This window comes from Spermophilus citellus, assembly GCF_964194105.1.
Source record: "Spermophilus citellus genome assembly, chromosome: 10".
Classification (NCBI taxonomy): domain Eukaryota; kingdom Metazoa; phylum Chordata; class Mammalia; order Rodentia; family Sciuridae; genus Spermophilus; species Spermophilus citellus.
The window spans coordinates 110,412,752-110,435,215 of record NC_138197.1 but is presented as its reverse complement, the minus strand read 5'-3'; the positions used below and the strand labels follow the sequence as shown (position 1 = coordinate 110,435,215).

The window sequence follows — 22,464 nt, the reverse complement described above, 5'->3', positions numbered from 1 at the left end:
ATAGAACTTTGAGGTGTGCAGGATCTGCAGAAGAAAACAAAAGCTTTATCTTGCTAGTGGAAATCAGAGAAAGCTTTCTAGAGTAGGTTTTTATTGGAGCTGTGTCTGAAAGGATGAGTTAGAGGAGTCTATCCAGGGCTGGGCAAGGGCTTTCTAGGCAGGAAAACTGAAAGCACCAAGAGATGGAACTTCCAACACATGAAGCTTTGGGGGAACTGTACATGACCCGATTTCTTGTGGTTTTGTGTGTGTGTGTGTGTGTGTGTGTGTGTGTGTGTCTGTGTGTTGATGTGCTGGGGTGGCTTGGTTTCTTGACTTCAGGATGTTTGGGAAGCATGAAGGGAAATGAGAATGGAAAAATAGGCAAATGGTGAAGGGTGTGTCTCTGTAATATGCTAGAGCGGTCAGAGGGAGTGGAGAGGAAGGTTTAACAAGAACTGGATGAGCCAGGTGTGATGGTGCATGCCTGTCATCTCAGCAACTGGGGAGGTTGAGACAGGAGGATCATAAATTCAAGGCCAGCTTCAAAAGCTTAAGAAATCCCTGTCTCAAAATAAAAAAATAAAAAGGACTGGGAATGTGGCTCAGCAGAAGAGCACCCCTGGGTTCAATCCCTAGTACCATAAATTACTTAATTAATGAAACAATAAAACTAGCTGGGTACAGTGGCTCACACCTGTAATCCCAGGGGCTCGGGAGGTCGTTGAGTCAGGAGGATCACAAGTTCAAAGCCAGCCACAGCAACGGCAAGGCCCGAGGCAACTCAGTGAGACCCTATCTCTGAAGAAAATACAAAATAGGGTTGGGGATGTGGCTCAATGGTTGAGTGCCCCTGAATTCAATCCCCAGTACCAAAATGAATAAATAAATAAGTAAGAAAATAAAAACAATAAAACTGCATGGTGGTGTTGATGTAGCTCAGTGGGAGTGCAATTGCCTAACATGCGTGAGACCCTGGAGTGGACCTCCGGTACCAAGTTAGAATTGAAGGGACTTGATTGGTTAGAGCAGGGTGGGGTACCGAGGGGTAATGATCCCTGGTTTCCAGTGGGGGGCCCATGGGTTGGGTGGTAGTGCTTGACTCAGAGCTTACAGACCTTAGAGTAGGAGCTCTGTTTACCTGCATAACGAACAAAACCACAATGACAAGAATAGCAGGTGAGTAAGCCTCCCGAAAGTGAGAAAATTGGAATATATCTTACACAGCCACTGCTCTCATCAATTCTCCATAAAATCAGCTGAATGTAGGTCTCACCTCCCTCAAGGTGTAGCCTGTGAATGTCAAAGGGGCTTAAAGTATAAAAAGAAATTTTGATCAACTTTTGTATTCCATGTATGACCGGTTCTCCCCCTGCCTGTGGAAACATGCCTAGAGCAGACTTACATAATCTCCTAGAAATACAGGCGGCAGCTCTAGAGGATTAGCACAATGAAGACTGAGTCCATGGAGTGCCCTCCCTTCCCTGATGGTTCCACCTAACGCATTTCTGTGTGTGATTCAGAGCCTACTTCCCATCCTGCCTTCTGGAACCTGGCCCATATGATGTCAGTCTGCATTTAACTCCCTTCACCTAACATTCCTCCGCAGTGATTTGGGATCTAATGCACACCGCCTTGAATAATTCACCTTCATTTTCTGTGAGTTCCCAGAGAATACAAAATCTTACTTATCAGATGTGATTCTCTTGAAGTTTCAAATTTTCAGCCTTTCTTTTTGTATCCCGGTTATAACCCTGTCACTTACCTGCCTTTGTAGGTATGTGTCCCTTGGTTCATTCATAAAGTCAGTCTTTACTTGGTATTTACTATGTGCCAAGCACGTGATCCAGCCCCAATGTGCCTCCTTGACTTCATCTTCCCCTACCTCACTGCCTCCTACCCACAGCCACTTGTTCCCACTCAAGGCCTTTCTACTTGTTCTTCCAGTTGCCTGGATATCTCTCCCTCAGAACTTCTCAATATTTAGGTTTCTTTCATTTAATTTCATCACGGAAAGTTTTTCTGACCAGTCTTTCACCCATTTGCTTTCTCTTTTCCTAAAACGATCATTAAAGTGTGCGTTATCATGTAAAATCAAATCTTCTGCTTAGTTGTTTAGGGTCCATTTCCCCATATTGGATGTAAACTCCATGATGGCAACCTGGCCCAGTGGTGCCCATCTGTAATCCCATCAAGTTCAAAATTAGCCACATGAGTTCAAAATCAACCTGAGCAACTTAGAGAGACACTATCTCAGAAAATAAAATGAGCTGGAGATGTATCTCAGTGGTAGAGTTCACTGGGTTCAATCCCCAGTACTACAAAACAAACAAAAACCAAGATGGCAGTTTTGTCCTGTTCTTTGCTGGAACTTCTGCATCTAGCACTGGTGCCTAACCCCTAGCAGGTACTCTGAAGATACATGGTCATTTTTTTTTTTTTTTGTACCAGGGATTGACTCCAGGGTGCTTAACCACTGAGCACATCCCCAGCCTTTTTTATATATTATTTTGAAACAGTGTCTTGCTAAGTTTCTTAGGGCCTCTCTAAATTGTTGAGGCTGGCCTTGAACTTGCAGTTCTCCTGCCTCAGCCTCCCAAGTTGCTGGGATTACAGGCGTGAGTCATCCATTGCTGATCAGATTCCAATCTCTTTTGCTTTATCCTTGCCAGAAGCACCTGCAACTTCATCCTTAGCATGAGGTCTTTGCCTGTTGATGGGGTGAGGAGGTAATGGGACCTTCTAGCTATTTCAAGTCACTCTGTACTTTTGAGATATATCACAAACAAATAGTCTATTTCAGCTCATAATAAATTATAATGCTCCACTTTGGGCGGTTTCGCCATCACATTTATTAGCTGAAGTGAGCATTATAGCTGCTCATGCGTGCATTTAACTCCCACAGACGTTAAGCTGATGCCACCATAACGCTTGATAAACCCCCTCCCTCAGTCTCCTCTTCTATGCAGAGGCAGTTAACCTTCATGCTGTTGTGATTGCTATTCTACAACTAAAGCACTGATGTGTTAGAATTTGATTGAAGGAAATTTCCCCCTATATAATGCTGAATTTCCCCCACATGCATTTTTCGCTTTTTACACTAGTATCTATTTTTATTTAAAGGGTCATTTTGGATATTAATTCAGCTTGCTCTTGACCTTGATATCAGATCTGTCACTACCACATGACTGATGGATGAATGTGGCATTGCCAGGAGCAGAGCCACATAAACATTTAATCTTCTCTTCCCCTGTTTAATAACCCGCCATCACTGCAGCTCTCTCGCCACACGTTTATTTCATTGCTGCCAAAAAGGATGTTTTCTCATTCGATGTCTAGTTTTTGGTTCATTTGTATAGTCAACTGAAAAGGTCTTTGTGTTCGGAGAATCAAATTATGATTTCAGTTGTTTTCTTCATCTCTTCAGTTGGAAATTGGATATCTGATCAGAATGCATGATATGTAATTAGACTGGAAGATGGGACTCCTTCATCCCAAAGATCCAGCCAGATGCCAGAGGACAAGAATTGGAGGAAGAATGGATCTTGTCAAAGTCCTGTTTTCTTGCTTTCTTTCTGTCTGTGTGATCTTCCAGAAATCTCACCATCTATATTGTAGGTTCTTCCCTAAGAAATCAAGGTTGAATTGGATTTTCTATGAGTTCCCTCTGGCAGGCAGCCAGAAAATTTTATGGAGGAGGTTATGGAATCTCTTGCTATGGAAAACTTCTATTTGGGAGGATTGTTGGAGGGCTCATGGGGTAGCTGTTGGCTTTGAAACCAGCCAGGAGCAAGAGAGAAAGAGAGAGAGAGAGAGAGAAACAGACAGAGATAGAATAGAAATTGTGCTTACAGTGTAAACAGTTAATAATGCTATCAATTTCTACCTCATTGCCATATAATGGAGATAAGAATCTCATTATTCAGAGACATGCAAATGTAGCGATTCTAGTCTTTATACACAGCCATTAATCACCAGGTCACTCACGCTATGTAATTTGCTCTGTGAACTCAGGCACATAAAAAATGTCACCCTCATCACTGCCAATCATAGCACCACAGAAGACAACACCAGAATAAAAGGCATTTGAAAGGGGACGTGCTGAGGACTGCACTGTTGCAAGGCAAAAAAACAGAGAGCCAAACACAATGGCCTCTGGTTGGCTTTGCAGAGCCACCGGCTGGAAACTGACCCAGCTGCCCTCAGATGGAGGCAAAGTTTGAAGTTGGCCCCATAAAGCAAGTATTGAGATTGCACTGGTAAGGTGGGAACTGAGGGCTCTCTGTGACCTTGAGAGCACGACATCATTGATGTCCACTATGCCAGTAATATAGACCTTTAGCAGTTTCTTTGGTGTAGATCTGTGTTGTCCAAGATGGCAGCCACTAGCCTTATGTGGCTAATGAACACTTGAAATATGGCTAGTGCAGCTGAGATGAAACTATAAGTGCAAAATGCACACTGCATTTCAAAAACTTTGTGTGTAAAATGTACAACAGCTCATGAATACATTTTTTTTTGGGGAGGATACAGGGGTTTGAACTCAAGGGCACTCAACTACTGAGCCACATCCCAAGTCCTATTTCTTTGTATTTTATTTAGAAACAGGGTCTCACTGAGTTGTTTAGTGCCTCACTTTTTGCTGAGGCTGGCTTTGAACTAGTGATCCTCCTGTCCCGAGCTGCTGGGATTACAGGCGTGCACCACATGAATACATTTTTAATTGATTACATGTTGAAGAAATATCTTGTATGTATTAGACTAATGTGACTAATGTATTAGACTAATAATGACTCAGATTAATTTCTCCTAGCTGGGCACGGTGGCACACACCTGAAATTCCAGCAATGGGGAGACTGAGGCAGGAAGATCATGAGTTTGAAGTTAGCCTCAGCAACTTAGTGAGTCCAGGTCTCAAAATGAATGAATGAATAAATAAATAAGTGGACTGAGGTTGTTGCTTAGTACCCTTGGGTTCGATCCCCAGTACCAAAATAAAACCAAACAATAACAACAAAATTAATTCATTTTACTATCTTTCCTATGTTCACATATAAATATATGACCAATGTAATTCCACATCATGTACAATCAGAAGAATGGAAAGTTGTACTCCATGTACATATAGTATGTCAAAATACATTCTACTGTCATGTACAACTAAAAAGAACAGATAAAAAAATAAATTTCTCCAGTTTCTTTTTTACTTTTTAAATGGGACTACTTAGAAAATTTGAAGTTACTTATGTAGCTCACATTTTATTTCTATTGGACAACACTGGCCTCCAGAAATCAGATGCTTGTTTTTTCCAGTTGCTAAGAGTTGATCTTGTTTTTCTTGCCCTTTGAATAAACTCTAGAGATCCTTCACATTGATAGGAGGAGCTGCTTCCTCATTGCTGTTAGTGGGCAGAATTCTTCCTCCTCTTGCTGCCCTGCTCCTTTCTGTCCTGACTCTCCACGCCTGTGGCCTCCTCCTCTACTTGCAAAGAAAGCCAGGGACCCTTGTGTCAGGGCTCTAGAGTGCTCTAGATAAATGGTGACCCATGGTAATCATAAACCCAATACAAGTTTAAACTTTTTTTTTGAGACAGAGGCTCATTATCTTGCCCACAGTTGGTCCTAAACTCCTGAACTCAAGTTATCCTCCTGACCCAACTGCAGGTTTCACTATGTGATTGCATTCAGTTTTTGTTCCAGAAAATCTGCGGGAGTGAAAAACAGCAGCCCAGTAAAGGCAGTGTGTGGTGTAAAGTGAAGCAGAAGCCCCCACAGATGTCAGAGAAGGTAGATGCAAATCCACTAACTGGCTATGTTTGATTTGGACAAATCAGTGTTTGAGCCTCAGTTTCTTTCTTTCTCTGATGTCAACAACATTTTCTTCAGTCAATTGCTAAAGTATCAAATGAGATAGCATGTAAGAAAAGTACTGTGAATCATGAAACATTTTTATGGAGGCAAATTTATGCCCAGAGAGGCAGATCCTGTGGGCAGATTGTTTTATTTGGCCAGAAAAGAGTGTTTTGTTAAGTTGAGTGGGAATGCCTTAGAGGTGGACAGTCCCCAGTCTGAGAGAGACTTCACTACACTTGTTATCTTAATGCAGCTGATTTGCGTCACCTCCCTGGCTGCTGAAGACACATGTTGTGTACCTTACAAAGTGGCTAGGGCAACATGTAGTAATGCAACCATGTCACTGAGGGTGGCCTATGTACTAAGTTCTCTGTGGACACTGTCCAAGGGACACTGTCCCTGGGAACTCTCAGAAGGCACACAGGTTTTGGTATCGTGAAATTCAGATGAAGAGATCAAGTACCTACCACTGGCTGGATACTACTGTCAGCTCCAGGGACACAAAGTATTCCTCTCAATGACTCAGCTGTGCACTGTGTGTGTGTGTGTGTGTGTGGGGGGGGGGCTGTTGATTCTATCTTGGGGGAAGAGGTTTGAAGAGGAGGTGGGGTTTAGAAGAAAGAAAAGGCATTTTCCATTTTTGAGCTGAGACTGGGCCATACATAAGATTAGTCCCTGTTTTGTCTTCTCAAGACAGCTTTCAGAACGAGATACTCTTATCTTTATTTTGCAGACAAAGGAGGCCATCTCAGGAAACCTGCCCAAGGTCACTTAGGATGGATGGAGATAGAATTTGTTTATTTATTCATTTTTAAAACTTTGAGACAAGGTCTCACTAAATTGCAGAGGCTGACCTGGAATTTGTAATCCTCCTGCTCCAGCCTCCCAAATTTCTGAGATTATAGGCGTGTTCCATGGCACCTGGCATTGGAGCTAGAACTTCAATCCAGGTCCTTCTGAGTGGGCTTGAGCCTGGAGTACATCCACTGTGCCTCCCCAGGGATTAAAGAAAGAAAGATTCACAACAATTATTTCTCTTTTTTTTTGTTGTTGTTGTTGTACTGGAGATTGAACCCAGGAGTGCTCTACCACTGAGTCACAACCCCCAAACCTTTTTATTTTTTATTTTGAAATAAAAATAAATACTAAGTTGCTGAGGGCTGGCCTTGAACTTGCAATTCTCCTGCTTCAGCCTCCTGAGTCACTGGGATTACAGGTGTGCACCACAGCGCTTCATGAAGGGAAAGCTAGGAATGAGAGATGGGTAAGTGAGAAATGAAAGATGGAGACCAGGCAGAGATACACACAAGAGTTTATTTGTCAGAGCTGACAAATAAAGGCCATCTCTCTACAGCAGAGAGAGGCAACACAGGCTTGCATTCTGGGACTTTTATGGGGGAGGTTCCAGGAATCAGAGCCCCTGGGGTCCTAATGCCAGGGTTAGGGGTTAGGTTGGTATGAAAGAGTGGTGAGCCTTTCTCAGGAACTCCCGTGGGCAAGAAAGCAAAACTTTTTCCTAAAATGGTGGCTGTCACCTAAAATGGCCATTCAGATGGTAAGCAAGGACCTTATACTTGGTTTATAGCAATTATTTTGGTTTGCAGGGTCTCCCTCTCTTTATTCCCTCCCTTCTATGGGAGTTTGCAAGGGGGAACTCCCTTTTTCTTTTTTAATCCAAAGTTCATTTGTTATTAAAGTTACAATAAAGTACTTCCCAATGCATATAAAAGTGCAAAAATAACTGATGGTGCTGGGTGTGGTGGCGCATTCCTGCAATCCCAGTGGCTCAGGAGGCTGAGGCAGGAGGATTACAAGTTCAAAGCCAGCCTCAGCAACTTAGTGAGACCCTGTTTCAAAATAAAAATAAATAAATAAATAAATTAAAAAGGCACGGGATGTAGCTCAATGGTTAAGCATCCCTGTGTTTAATTGCTGGTACAAAACAACAAGAAAAAACAACACTTATGCCTTTTTTTTTTCCAAGAAAGATACTAGATACAATATTTAATGACAAGTCAAGACAGAGATATGGCTGGGCTCAGTAGTGCACACCGGTGATCCCAGTGACTTGAGAGGCTGAGACATGAGCCTCAGCAAGTTCAAAGCCAGCCTCAGCAAAAGCGAGGTGCTAAGCAACTTAGTGAGACACTGTCCCTAAAATACAAAACGAAATACAAAATAGGGCTGGTGATGAGGGTCAGGGGGAAATGCCCCTGAGTTCAATCCCTGGTACCCGCGCCCCCCTCCAAAAAAAAAAAAAAAACCGAAAACGGAGATATGCCTCAAGGATTTTATTGGGTTTTAAAGTCACATTATTGAACAATGCATCACAAAATCAATAGTCATACATTGAGGAAACTCACCATCGGAGCTCTCTCACTGTGTGTGTACTCTAATAGGTCCCATGCTGCGTCTCTTCCATTTTGTTGATTGGCTGGACTCCAGAGGCATTTTGAGGGTAGCACTTGGAGTTTACCGCATGGTGCTTTTCTGAGATGGGCGACAGGTGTCAAAAAGGAGTCATCAAATTGTTGGGCACTGGATCCGTCTTCCTGTAGCTCAGACATCCCGTAAGGGGCTTCCTCTAAGAAAGGTATGTCTCACTGACCTCCTCTCCTCCAGCCTGGAGAGTCGTTTCCTAGTTTCGAAGCTTGTTGCCTGATGGCTCTCTAGCCCCCAGGATGTGTGTGTGTGTGTGTGGGGGGGGGAGGTGTCCTGTTGTACACTTTTTTTTTGCAGCACTGGGGACTGAATCCGGGGCCTCAAGCATGCTAGGCAGGTACAGTAGTGTTGAGCTGTGTCCCCAGCCCTGGCAGTACAAATCCAATCCAGCAGCCACCTGGATTGTTTAGAAACCAGGGAGTTCTGATTCTTGACATTAGTAACCTTTAGCACTGATTTCTTAGTGATAAACAAGCCGCCCAACCCCCAGGTGAATTTGTTTGACCCATTTTCACTGCTATCCCAACCAGAAGGTCCGGTCCCTTCATGCCAGGCAGCAGTGGGACTGGCTGCCCAAGTGGGCAAAGGTCAGGGAGCGTGGGTTGTAACTGGGCAGGCACAGCCGTGGCCTTGGCTCTGGCCTTCAGCTAGTATTTGTCTTCCTCTGCTACAAGCCAGGGTTGAAGGTCACCATGGGTTCATTCAGAGCTCAGTCTCTGGAATCTGCCACACCTGAGTTTGAACCCTTATCTCAACCAGGTGCTGGGTGAGTCTCCTGGGGTGTGTTTGGGTCTAAGCCTCTGTTTTCTTCTTATATAAATATGTGTACTAAGGAGATTTTCATCGTAACCGGCAAGCACTTCACTTACTGAGTGCAAGGCATTTTTCTGAGCTTTTCCCACATACTACTCAATCCTTACAACAACCATACGATGTAAATAACTCTGCCATCCCCATTTTACAGGTGGAGGAAACTGAGGTGTGGGTAGATTAAGAGACTTTCCCAACATTCTTTTTATTTTTGGGGGGGGGCGGTACCAGGGATTGAACCCAGGGGCATTCGACCACTGATCCACATCCCCAGCCCAATTTTGTATTTTATTAGAGACAGGGTCTCAGTGAGTTGCTTAGCACCTCACCGTTGCTAAGGCTGACTTTGAATTTGTGATCCCCCTGTCTCAGACGCCCGAGCAGCTGGGATTACAGGTGTGCTCCATTGCGTCCGGCTCCCAGCATTCTTTAATACACACAGACCTGCCATATCTAAGCAGTGTGAGTCTACAGTCTCCCTTTAAGCTCTAGGTGATGCAGAAATAATGTTAAGTACTTGCAGTTCTGGACACAGTGGACATTTAATACATCCCATTTATTGTTAATTCCTGTTTTAGTCAGCTTTTTTTTTTTTTTTGCTGCTGTGACCAGGGCTTGAGGTGAAGCAGAACATTGGAGAAAAGTGGCTTAGGATGTGGGACCAGGAAGGGGAGGGGGAGAGAGAAAAGGGGGGGTGAGGGAGGGAGGAGGGAGAGAGAGCTCTTCACTATGAGAAAATAAACTAAAAGGCACGGCCCCTGACCCACCTCCCCAATCACGCCCTACCTGCTTACAGTCCCCACTCAGTTAATCCATATCCGGGCATTGATGTTCTCATAACCCAATCATTTCACTTCTGAACTTTCTTGCACTATCCTATGCATGAGTTTTGGGGGGGACACCGAATATTTAAATCATAACAATTCCATAATTCTTTTTTTTTTTTTTTTGGTACCAGGGATAGAACCCAGGAGCACTTAACCATCGAGCCACATCCCCAGCCCTTTTAAATTTTTATTTTGAAACAGGGTCTCCTTAAGTTGCTGAGGGTGGCTTTGAACTTGAGATCCTTCTGCCTCAGCCTCCTGAGTCACTGGAAATACAGGCTTGTGCTTCTGTGCTTGGGCCATTATTAGTTTTTAATGGTTCTGGTTCTCATAGCTTCCTTGAGGTACCTTAGAAGTGGAGTGATAGGGTGGGGTGGGGGGGAGGGTGGAGAGGGGATGGTTAGGGGAACAGCTGAATAGAAGAAAAAGCTTTTAATGGGCTATAGCAAAGTGGGACAACTATGGTTGACAATAATTGTGCATTTCATAATAACTAGTAGAGAGGATTTTGAATGTTCCCAACACAAAGAAATGATGAATTTTTGAGGTGATGGATAGACCAGTTACCCTGATCTGATCATTATACATTGTATACATTATTGAAATATCATACTGTATTAAACAAATATATATAATTATGTGCATTAAGAAGTAAGACAAACCGGGGGCTGGGGATGTGGCTCAAGCGGTAGCAGGCTCGCCTGGCATGTGTACGGCCTGGGTTCGATCCTCAGCACCACATACAAACAAAGATATTGTGTCCGCCGAAAACTTAAATAAATAAATAAATAAATAAATAAATAAATAAATAAATAAATAAATAAATAAATATTAAAATTCTCTCTCTAAAAAAAAAAAGAAGAAGTAAGAGAAACCGGGCATGACGCTGCACTACTTGAGAGGCTGAGATAGGAGGATCTCAAGTTTGAGTTTAGCCTTGTCAACTTACCAAGACCCTATCACAAAATAAAAAATAAAGCTGGGCATGGTAAACCCATGCTTGTAATCCCAGAAACTCAAGAGGCTGAGGCAGGAGGATCATGAGTTGAGGGGTCAGCCTGAGCCACTTAGTGAGGCCCTAAGCAACTTAGTGAGATTCTGTCTCAAAATAAAAAATAAAGGGCTGGGGGGTGTATAGCACAGTGGTAATGTACCCCTGGATTCAATTCCCAATACCCTTCTGCCCCGCAAAAAAAGGGTAAGGATGTATAGAACACCCCTGGATTCAATCCCAGGACTAAACAAACAAAATTAAAGTATATAAAAAATGTCAACAATAACCAATAAGAGGTGGAATGAGATAAAATATTTTTGTGAGAGTTTGACTTTTTCCTTCATAGTCTTGAGCTTGAGCAAGGATAGTGTGTCTGAACCCAGTTCCTCTTGTCTTTTTAACTTCAGTGTTAATATTTTCACTCCATTTTGTAGTTTACATTTCATGTTGTACTTAACCATGATGAACGTTAGCATCGTCTCACAGGCATCTTGCAGGCGAATGAGTTAACATGTGCCAACTACTTACCCAGTGTTTGGCACTGAGTGTGTGCTATGGAAGGGAGGTAGGTACACAGGGTTCTGAAGGTAGGAAGGTCATTTCACCTGATCTCAACTGTGACCTTTCCCATTGGGGATGCCTCTGTTCCCAGGACCCATTGAGGCAGGGTGCAACTGTCCCGTGTGTTGCCAACAGCCAAGTCTGGGACTTTTGGAGACCAGAGTTTCTGGCTGGATCTGCCCTCAGTGGCCAATGTCCACCACATCAACTGGTGCACTGAGAGGAAGTGCGAACTTGGTAAGAAACAGAATTCTATTTCTTTTTTTCTGAGCTTCAACTGGAGCAAAGCAAGAAGAAACAAGAGAACCATGTCCTCTTTCCAAACTTACTGCTCTACCATTTGGGCCCTTGACTTAAATTATCCCTTCATAACATGAGGAGGACAAACCCCTTTCATGGGACTCAACACTTAGGCCACATCACATCATATGAGTTCTTAGACACGGAAAACAGGGCTAAGGGCTGCCGTGGAGAAGACTTCTTCTTCCTTCTGAAACTGGATTTTCAGCTCTTTTGCTGGAGTATTGCAGCAGACAACAGCCACCTGCCTGTAACTTCCTTCTGGGTTCTTGTGAATTCAAAGAACGAAATGCACAGAAGATTGAGTGTAGAAGAGCAGGATTTGTTCAGAGGAGAAAAGAGCCAAGTCCCACAGGACGAGAAGGGACCCAACAGGGGTTGTCATTAAGTGCACCAGTCTAGGGGCTTATATAGCTACTGGGTAGGGGCATTGATCAATATCTATGCTGATCAGATATTGGAAAAGCACTAAGGCTATTTGTCAAAATCTATGATAATTAGTTATTGGTCAGGTGCCAAAGCTACTGGTCAAAATCCATGCTAAACAGGTATTGAAAGGCGTTATGGCTGCTGATTAGCCCTTGTATCTGTAGCCTTCTCGGTCTGTCCCACCTGCCTTTTCCTGCTGCTCTGGCACAAAGGAGTTGACTGGAATGTTTGGAATTCTTCTATAGCAGGTTAATCTCTTGAAGTGTCCTTCACCTTTACAGTAGCCATGATGTACTGTATATCTCTCCTCCCCTCCTTTCCTCTCCCCTCCTCTCTTCTCTTCTCTTCTTCTCTCTTCTTGTTTTCTTCTCTTCTGGTCCCTTCCTTTTTCTTCTCTTTTACCCTGGGGATTGAACCTAGGGTCTTACACATACCATGCAAGTGCTGTACCACTGATCTATGTCCCCAATTATTTTAAAATTTTGTTCTATTTGGATACAGGATCTCATTAAGTTGCTCAGGCTGGCCTTGAACTTGTGATCCTCCTGCTTCAGCCTCTGGAGTCACTGGGATTTGGGGCATGCACCACTGGGCCTGTTCAGTAGGTTAGGGGTGTTAAATGCACTTTTAAATTATTATTATATTTTCAATTTAGGTTTATCAGAAGGTAATCCCATCATGAGTTAAGGAGCATCTGAATATTTACATATCATTTATTGATGTCTAACCGCATGCTGGACACTGAACTCAAAGTGTTATGTGTATTAACACATTTAATCTTCAGCTCTACAGGTAGATGCTTATATAAATTCCATTTTATGGATAAGAACATGTAGCACAGAGAGGCTAGCTCGGCTGGCCAGGGACATACAACTGGTGATTGTCCAAGGTGGGATTTGAAGCTATGTGTCTGGTTTTGGTATTTCACACATTTAATAGTTGATTTTGATCAAGTTATTTTTTATTTCCAGTTAGCTCTCGTCCAGCTATTTCTTCTCGGCGGTCAGCTTCTGCTTTGCTCCCCTATGAATGTCCTACTTAAGGGAAACAAGCTGGGAGGAGTGTGAGGCGCTGGGAGAAGATGCACAAACTCCTCTACCTCAGCGGAATGGCCTTTCTCCACACCCCTCCGATGGTCCATCAGAGTGATCTCCCCTCATCTGCTGCTGCCACTTAGTCTGCCCCAAGGACCCTGCCTGGGCCGTGGATTGCCTGAGAGCTTGACTCTCCAGCTCTCCCTCCTCCCTGCAGACAGTGGGGCCCCAGAGCTGCTGATTGCAGTGCCAAGTGAAGCCCTGAGCAGATGCTCAATGGCTATTGAACTGGAAGGAACTGAATGATCTCGTGGTATTGGAAAGTCTATGAGGAATTGGACTCTCCTCTTCTGTTCAGAAAAAGGATTGCAGATGATACTGAAACTGGTCAAGTGCCAAGAAGAAGGAGGAAGGGTCCTGGGTGTTGAAGTCAATTTTTTCTTTTTAAGTAGTGGGGATTTAACCCAGGGGCACTTTACCACTGAGCTACCTCCCCAGCTCATTTTATTTTATTTAATGTTTTTGAGACAGAGTCTCACTAAATTGCTGAGGCTGGCCTTGAACTTGAAATCCTCTAGCCTCAGCCTCCTGAGTTGCTGGGATTACAGGTGTGCATCACCAGGCCAGGTTTGGAGTCACTTTTTGTGGTATCTAGTAAAACAGCTTCTTCTTCTTCTTTTTTTAAATATATTTTTAGGGCTGGGGATGTGGCTCAAGCGATAGCGTGCTCGCCTCGCATGTGTGCGGCCCGGGTTCGATCCTCAGCACCACATACCAACAAAGATGTTGTGTCCGCCGAGAACTAAAAAATAAATATTAAAAAAAAATATATTTAAAAAAATTTTTATTTGTCATATGTGACAGCAGAATGCATTACAATTCATATTACACATATAGAGTGCAATTCTTCATATCTCTGGTGATATACCAAGTAAAGTCACACCATTTGTGTCTTCATACCCTAATACTTAGGGTAGTGATGTCCATCTCATTCCACCATCTTTCCTACCCCCATGCGCACTCTCATCCCCTCCCTCCCCTTTTCCCCTTTGCCCTATCTAGAGTTTATGTAATTCTCCCATGCTCCCCCTCAACCACCACATTATGAATTAGCATCCTTAAATCAGAGAAAACATTGGGCATTTGGTTATTTGGTACTGGCTAACTTCATTTAGCATGATATTCTCCAACTCCATCCATTTACTTGCAAATGCCATGATTTTATTCTCTTTTAATGCTGAGTAATATTCCATTGTGTATATATAACACTGTTTCTTCATCCATTCACCTACTGAAGGGCATCTAGGTTGGTTCCACAGTTTAGCTATTGTGAATTGTGCTGCTGTAAACACTGATGTGGTTGTGTCCCTGTAGCATGCTGAAACAGCTTCTTTTTGACACCAGTAGAGGACAGGTGTGGATGTGATGGCGAGGAAGCCCCAGGTTGTGGAGCTGAGATGGAGAGGCCAGAGGCCATGTGGCCAGGACTGGTCCATTCATCCTGTTCTTTCTTTTCTGTGAAGGAGGATAATGCTAATCCCGGGAGAGTTCAGGAAGGCGGCATTTGAGCAGAATATATAAATCACTAGCACTCCTCCTGGCTTAGAGCAGGCGCTGGCAAACATCTCCCTTCTTAAATTAACCATTTATCTGTGCCAAGTGACGCTTTCATTGGGAGGTGGCCATCAAGAAGGCAGAGATGGAAATGTTATGTGTGTGTGAATTACCAGCTCTGAGAATCTAAAGTTGGTACGTGACCTAAGAGGACGATGTCATGGGAATCAAATAAAGAGCTTACCTGGGAGGCTACCCACGGAACTTGAGGTTACCTACTATCCTACGTAGTATGTCTTGCTGGGAAGGAAGGGAAAAATGTAGAGAGCCAGGCATGGTGGCCCACACCTGTAATTCCAGCATTTTGGGAGGCTAAGGCAGGAGGATCACAAGTTGGAGGCCAGCCTCAGAAATTCATTGAGACCCTGTCTCAAAATAAAAACAAAAGGGGCTGGGAGTGTAGGTCAGTGGTAGAGAATCCCTAGGTCAATCTCCAGTATTGGGAGAAAAAAAAAAAAAAGAAAAGAAAAGAAAGAAATTTATGTGTAGCCCTTAAGCTTCTATTTCTCAGAAACATCCAAGGACTTGGGAGTAGTTGATAAAGGAAAATGGCTTATGGAAAAGGTAACCAGACAATTAATGAAAGGAAATAGATTCATTCCAAACAAGACCCAGAAACAAGGGAAGTTCGATTCACTAATATTGGAGTGACACCTGGTTGGCTTTGGGTGTGACAAGTAAGTGTCCAGGCCCGGGTGCCTCCCTGGATGGCACCCAGCATGCATCCTTTATCTGGGGGTTCCAGCTGCCTTCGTCCAGGGCCAGCTTTGACAATGAGTTAGCTGTTCGCGCGCTCCTGGTGCCTCTGTGTCACATGGCTCAGCCTTGACAAGGTTACCTGGATCCACAGGCCCAGGGGAGTTTAGACCACTGTTATCCCCCCCGTTCAAGGGTCCTGCAGGAGATCGCAAGTTCAAAGCGAACCTCAGCAACTTGGCAAGGCCCTGAGCAACTTAGTAAGAACCTGTCTCCAAAAAAAAAAAAAAAAAAAAAAAAAAAAAATTCAATGGGTTCAATCCTGTTCTACATATAAAATAAAAAATAAAAGAGGTGCTGAGGGCCATTGCCAAGTAGGAATGACACATCGAAATTTCCTTGCCAGCATACCCCATGTTAAATGGACTTGCCTTGGAATTTCGCTGTTGACATTGCATGTAAGGTGACCTTGCTCAAGGACCAGGGCGGATCCGGGTTTAGAGCTGATCAGGTTTGAGGAAGTATCCCGGTCCTTGGGTTTAGGGCATTCCCAGTTTAAGACAATATGGGTTTTAGGGAAGTTGGAGGTTGAAGATTATTGCTGCTGGAAATAGGGCGTTCCTGCTGCCTGAGCTCCCGTTGAGTTCTCGGGAGATTCAGAAAGAAAGTATGGGAAAAGAAAGCCTCGTGGAGTAGGTGAATTGGGCGGCAGCAGAACTGGGATTTCCCCTGAACGTGTGTAGAGGCCGGTGTGAGTTCGGGAATAAGGAATTGCTGTTTGAATCTACAAAGCTGTGATTGGCTCGTGATCTTGTGCCCAGCCAAGACATTGGCATTTGATGGTCCGTACCCGGAACGTCTGAAACTTGGAGGTAAGTGAAATTCCTCGCCCCTGAGGGAAGGCGAGAGAATGGGTGACCATTTCAAAAAACAATGTGTTCTTGTTTTGATTTATTTCGTTTTTGTTTCAAGCTGCCTGTCCCTAGAAATTTCTCAGGCAAACTGAGAAAAATGGTTGGCTCAAGGTTTGAAGTTTGTCAGCCCGGAGAAAGAGAAAATTGATACAGCAAATTTTTATTCAGTTTTTGTTTCATTCAGTTGCGGTTTTGTTTTGTGTTATCTTATTAGGTTGCGTTATCTTTATAGAAGATTAGAAATTAGTAAAAAAGAAACCGAAAAGGTGTTAAGTAAATTGTTAGAGATTCAGACCATGGAGAAAGACATTTTAGATCAAGCAAAAGAGAAGGTCTCTCGAGCTAGTCAGAGAGAGGAAGAAAATTTAAAGGAAAAGGGGTTATTAGGAAAAAGGCCACAACAAGAGGCTGTTACTAACTCCGTTTTATTACCAGAGGTCGTAATTCAACCAACAGCCCCACCGATGGAAACAGCTGAGTGGCCCTCAAACCCCGTAGTTGATAAGTGGGATCCTGAGACAGGACCTCAAAGATTAGCATGCCCTGTACTTGAGCAGGTAGGAGGGCAGCGAATTCACCGTGCTTTAGATTTTAAAACAGTGAAGCAGTTAAAGGAGGCTGTAACAACCTATGGTCCTCAAGCTCCCTTCACGGTAAGCATGGTCGAGTCCATTACTAACTTGGACATGACGCCAGCAGATTGGGCTAGCATGTGTAAATCTGTGCTAAATGGAGGACAATATTTGTTATGGAAGGTTGCCAATGAGGAATTTTGCATGGAGACAGCTAGGCGAAATGCAGCAGCTGGTTACCCTCAAAGAAATCTAGATATGCTGTTAGGAAAAGGACCTTATGAGGGTCAACGGCAACAAATTGAATATGATCCTGCTATCTATGCACAAATTGCTGCAGACGCAGTTAGGGCACGGAAGACTTTACAAGGACATGGAGATTCACAAGGTCAGCTATCTAAGGTAATACAGAGACCTAATGAACCTTACGCTGACTTTGTAGATAGGCTTATTCAAACAGCCGCCAAAATTTTGGGGGATACAGAACAAGCAATGCCATTAATAAAACAACTGGCTTATGACCAAGCAAATCGTTGCTGCAGAGAGGTTATTAGACCATGGAGACATGAAGATTTAAACACATATATTAAATTATGTAGAGATATTAATGAACAAGGGCAATTTCTTGGCTGGGCACAAGATCACAAGCCACTCATAGCTTTGTAGATTCAAACAGCAATTCCCTATTCCCGAACTCACACCGGCCTCTACACACGTTCAGGGGAAATCCCAGTTCTGCTGCCGCCCAATTCACCTACTCCACGAGGCTTTCTTTTCCCATACTTTCTTTCTGAATCTCCCGAGAACTCAACGGGAGCTCAGGCAGCAGGAACGCCCTATTTCCAGCAGCAATAATCTTCAACCTCCAACTTCCCTAAAACCCATATTGTCTTAAACTGGGAACGCCCTAAACCCAAGGACCGGGATACTTCCTCAAACCTGATCAGCTCTAAACCCGGATCCGCCCTGGTCCTTGAGCAAGGTCACCTTACATGCAATGTCAACAGCGAAATTCCAAGGCAAGTCCATTTAACATGGGGTACGCTGGCAAGGAAATTTCGATGCGTCATTCCTACTTGGCAATGGCCCTCAGCAAAGAGGGTCATGGCTAAGCACATAGCTCCAGAATAAGAGTTTGGTTGTATCACCTTGGATACATTTTTTTTTTTTTTTTTTTTGCCTACTTGAGTTTCGGTTTTCTCATCTGTAAAACCTACTTCATGTGTTTGAATGAATTAAATGACACAAAGCAAGAGTAACAGTGCTTGGAAAGTAATGAACACACAGCGGGCAATAGATATGATTGTTATTAGTAGGAACTTGTTTACAAACAAAGAAAAACAAATCACCTTTCATTCTGTTTTCTTTCCGGTGCTGATGGCTATGTGTCAGTGGAGGGAGTAAGGCCAACAGATAAGTCCTGCCCTGGCTCTGCCACTGATTAATTCAGGTGAAACTGGACTTATTTCCTCTCCAAGGACAATGACTGTGCTGCCTCTTCTTGGTCTGTAGGTGTGTTGTGAGGACAACCCACAGGAAGCTCCACAGGACTCCTGCAGCCCCAGGCAGGGTCCTCAATGACACCCACCTTCCTTCATTAGAAATGCAAATTCTTACCAGGCATGTTGGAACTTGCCTGTAATCCCAGTGATTTGGGAGGCAGGAGGATGGCAAGTTCAAGACCAGCCTGGGCAGCTTAGTGAGACCCTGTTTTAGAATGAAAAATCAGGACTGGGGCAGGCCTTTGTTCAATCCCAGTACCAGAAAAACAAACAAACAAACAAAAAAACGATGTGGCAGTGTCCCTGTAGTGCGCTCTTTTAAGGTCTTCAGGGAATAGTCCGAGAAGGGCAATAGCTGGGTCAAATGGTGGTTCCATTGCCAGCTTTCCGAGGAATAACCAAACTGCTTTCCAAATTGGCCGCACCAATTTGCAGTCCCACCAGCAATGTACAAGTGTACCCTTTTCCCCACATCCTCGCCAGCACTCGTTGTTGTTTGACTTCCTAATGGCTGCCAATCTTACTGGGGTGAGATGGTATCTTAGGGTGGTTTTGATTTGCATTTCCTTGACTGCTAGAGATGGTGAGCATTTTTTCATGTACTTGTTGATTGATTGTATGTCCTCCTCTGTGAAGTGTTTGTTTATGTCCTTGGCCCATTTGTTGATTGGGTTATTTGTTTTCTTATTGTCTAATTTTTTGAGTTCTTTGTATACTCTGGATATTAGGGCTCTATCTGAAGTGTGAGGAGTAAAAATTTGTTCCCAGGATGTAGGCTCCCTATTTACCTCTCTTAGTGTTTCTCTTGCTGAGAAAAAACTTTTCAGTTTAAGAAAATCCCATTTGTTGATTCTTGTTATTAACTCTTGTGCTATGGGTGTCCTATTAAGGAATTTGGAGCCCGACCCCACATCGATGTTCATAGCAGCACAATTCACAATTGCTAGACTGTGCAATCAACCCAGATGCCCTTCAATAGATGAATGGATAAAAAAATGTGGCATTTATACACCATGGAGTATTACGCAGCACTAAAAAATGACAAAATCATGGAATTTGTAGGGAAATGGATGGCACTAGAGCAGATTATGCTTAGTGAAGCTAGCCAATCCCTAAAAAACAAATACCAAATGTCTTCTTTGATATAATGAGAGCAACTAAGAACAGAGCAGGGAGGAAGAGCAGGAAGAAAAGATTAACATTAAACAGAGACATGAGGTGGGAGGGAAAGGGAGAAAAAAGGGAAATTGCATGGAAATGGAGGGAGACCCTCATTGTTATACAAAATTACATATAAGAGGTTATGAGGGGAATGGGATAACAAACATGGAGGGAAATGAATTACAGTAGATGGGGTAGAGAGAGAACATGGGAGGGGAGGGGAGGGGGGATAGTAGAGGATAGGAAAGGTAGCAGAATACAACAGTCACTAATATGGAAGTATGTAAAAATGTGGATGTGTAATCGATGTGATTCTGCAATCTGTATTTGGGGTAAAAATGGGAGTTCATAACCCACTTGATTCCAATGTATGAAATATGATATGTCAAGAGCTTTGTAATGTTGTGAACAACCAATAAAAAAAAAAAAAAGCAAAAAAAGAAAAGAAAAGAAAACCAAAAAATATCCAGAAATGCAAATTCTCAGTCCCTCCCCGGCCTGGTGGTTCAGAAGCTCTGGGGGCGGGGCTGGCCATCCACTCTTGTGCTCTAGGTGATCCAGCTGCACCCTTAGCTTGAGAATCATTGCATTATGGTCTCCAGAGGAGAGAAGAGGTGAGATATCCACAGAAAACTGTAACCGTGGTGCACTTTATGCTTTGAATATAGCCCCTGCTGCTCCGCTACTGCGACTTATTTTTAAAATGGACTTGTTTCTTTCTCTTTCTCTCCCCCTCCCCAATCTCAGGAGAAACAGGATTACCTTTCTTTCCCATTTTAGGCAGATTTATCTGTACCCATCAAAATGAAGTCACCCAGACTTTGGGGATGGTTCCTGAAGATCTCAGAAGTGACTATCTTCCAAATTAACAAGTGAATTACACCTCCAACAGAGATCATGTGGAATGAAGCCTTTGATTCATCTCTTTAAAAGCCCCCTGTTCCTGTGGATAGGCAGAATAACAGCCTTTGGGACAGGAGTCCCCTGGGTTTCTCGTTTGCTAGCAAAGCAATAAACCTTCTTTTTCCTTTTTCTCAAAAATCATGTCCTTGTTATTGGAATTAAGACAAGGACAGAGCTTTAGAACAAAACTACCTTTCTATTGAGTGATTCTTAACTTTGACAGATTCTTAGGAAGAGTAGATTAGTCTTCCCCCTCCTCTTCCTTCAGGCAGAAATTCAAGTATGTTTTTATTTGGCCAGTATTAGGGGCTTAATTTTGAGCCGCTAGAATTCATATGATGAAGCTCTAACTTCTAGTGTTGCCAAAACTTGGTCCTTGCCTCCAACCCAATAATGAGAACACGATTTTTAGAAAAATGAAAAAGAAGGTTTAATGCTTTGCTAGCAAAGCAGGAACACAGGGGACTCCTGACCTAAAGGCTGTGATTCTGTCCATCAGCAGGAACAGGCAGGGTTTTTTAAAATTTTTAATTTTTAATTTTTATTTTTTTAATTGGTTGTTCACAACATTACAAAGCTCTTGACATATCATATTTCATACATTAGATTCAAGTGGGTTATGAACCCTCAATTTTACCCCAAATGCAGATTGCAGAATCACGTCGGTCGGTTACACATCCACAATTTTACATAATGCCCTATTAGTAATTGTTGTACAAATTTACATATAAGAGGTTGTGAGGGGAATGGGAAAATAAACAAGGAGAGAAATGAATTACAGTAGATGGGGTAGAGAGAGAAGATGGGAGGGGAGGGGAGGGGGGATAGTAGGGGATAGGAAAGGTAGCAGAATACTACAACAGGCAGGTTTTAAAGAGGTGATTCAGAGAAAACGAGATTAGAGAGGAGAGATCAGGAAGGAGAAAATCAGGGGAAAGAGATCAGGGAGGAGAAGGTTAGGGAAAAGGAGATCAGAGAAGATCAAGGAAAAGGTTAGAGAAAAGAAGATCAGGGAGGAGGAGATCAGGAAGGAGAAGGAAGAAATTTGGATACAGACAGGGGTAGATGGAAGACCATGTGGAGACTCAGAGAGAAGATGGCCGTGGACAAGCTAAGGAGAGAGGCCTCAGGAGAAGCCACTCCTGCTGACACTGGACCTCAGACCCCTAGCCCCCAGAACTGTGAGAAGATGGTCCGTGATTTAGCCACCCATTCTGTTACTGACCAACACAGCCAGAAAACAGCCACCAAGGCAGAGTGTGCGCAGCGGAAGCTGGAAGCTGCCAGCAAGGGGCAAGAGACTGAGAGCAGGTCTGCAAGCTTGGGGACTGCCAGGGGAAGGACATGTTTAGATACCCCTCTGAGTGAAAACAGAAGAGGTGGAGGGACTGCGTACTCTGCTTGATTATTTTCTAGGGTACTGGGGATTGATCCCAGGGGATGCTTTACCACTAAACTACTGCCCCCCCCCCCATTCTTTTTATTAGGGTCTTACCAACTGGTTGGGGCTGGTCTCAAACTTGGAATTCTCCTTCCTCAGCCTCCCCATTGCTGCGATACAGGTGTGGGCACGGAGACTGAGCACTTTAAAAAAATGCTTCACTGCACAGGTCACTTGTTGCCTAGAGAGATTAGAAACAATGATAAAAACACCATGGAATCAGGATGACAGTCAGTGGGAAAGCATTACTTGTTCTACAAGCATCTCATTAACGTGGGACTTTGAAAGAATGTGTTTAACCTCAAGAAGGCAGAGGTGGTGGGTGAGGTGGTACATGCCTGTAATCCCAGGGACTCTGAGGCAGGAGGGTCAGAAGTTTGAGGCCAGTTTAGCAATTTAGTGATATCCTGTCTCAAATAAAAAAAATAATAA

General features: G+C 43.5%; 1 long non-coding RNA gene across 1 annotated transcript in view; it reads left to right on the top strand.

Annotated features, from left to right (window-relative positions):
- The window catches only part of LOC308658896, a 76,101-nt gene extending 62,182 nt beyond the window's left edge, over nucleotides 1–13,919 (top strand). The window contains exon 5 of the long non-coding RNA XR_014024248.1: nucleotides 13,167–13,919. This is a non-coding gene — a long non-coding RNA (uncharacterized lncRNA). The remainder of the gene's footprint in view (nucleotides 1–13,166) is intronic.
- Nucleotides 13,920–22,464: the final 8,545 nt, after the last annotated feature.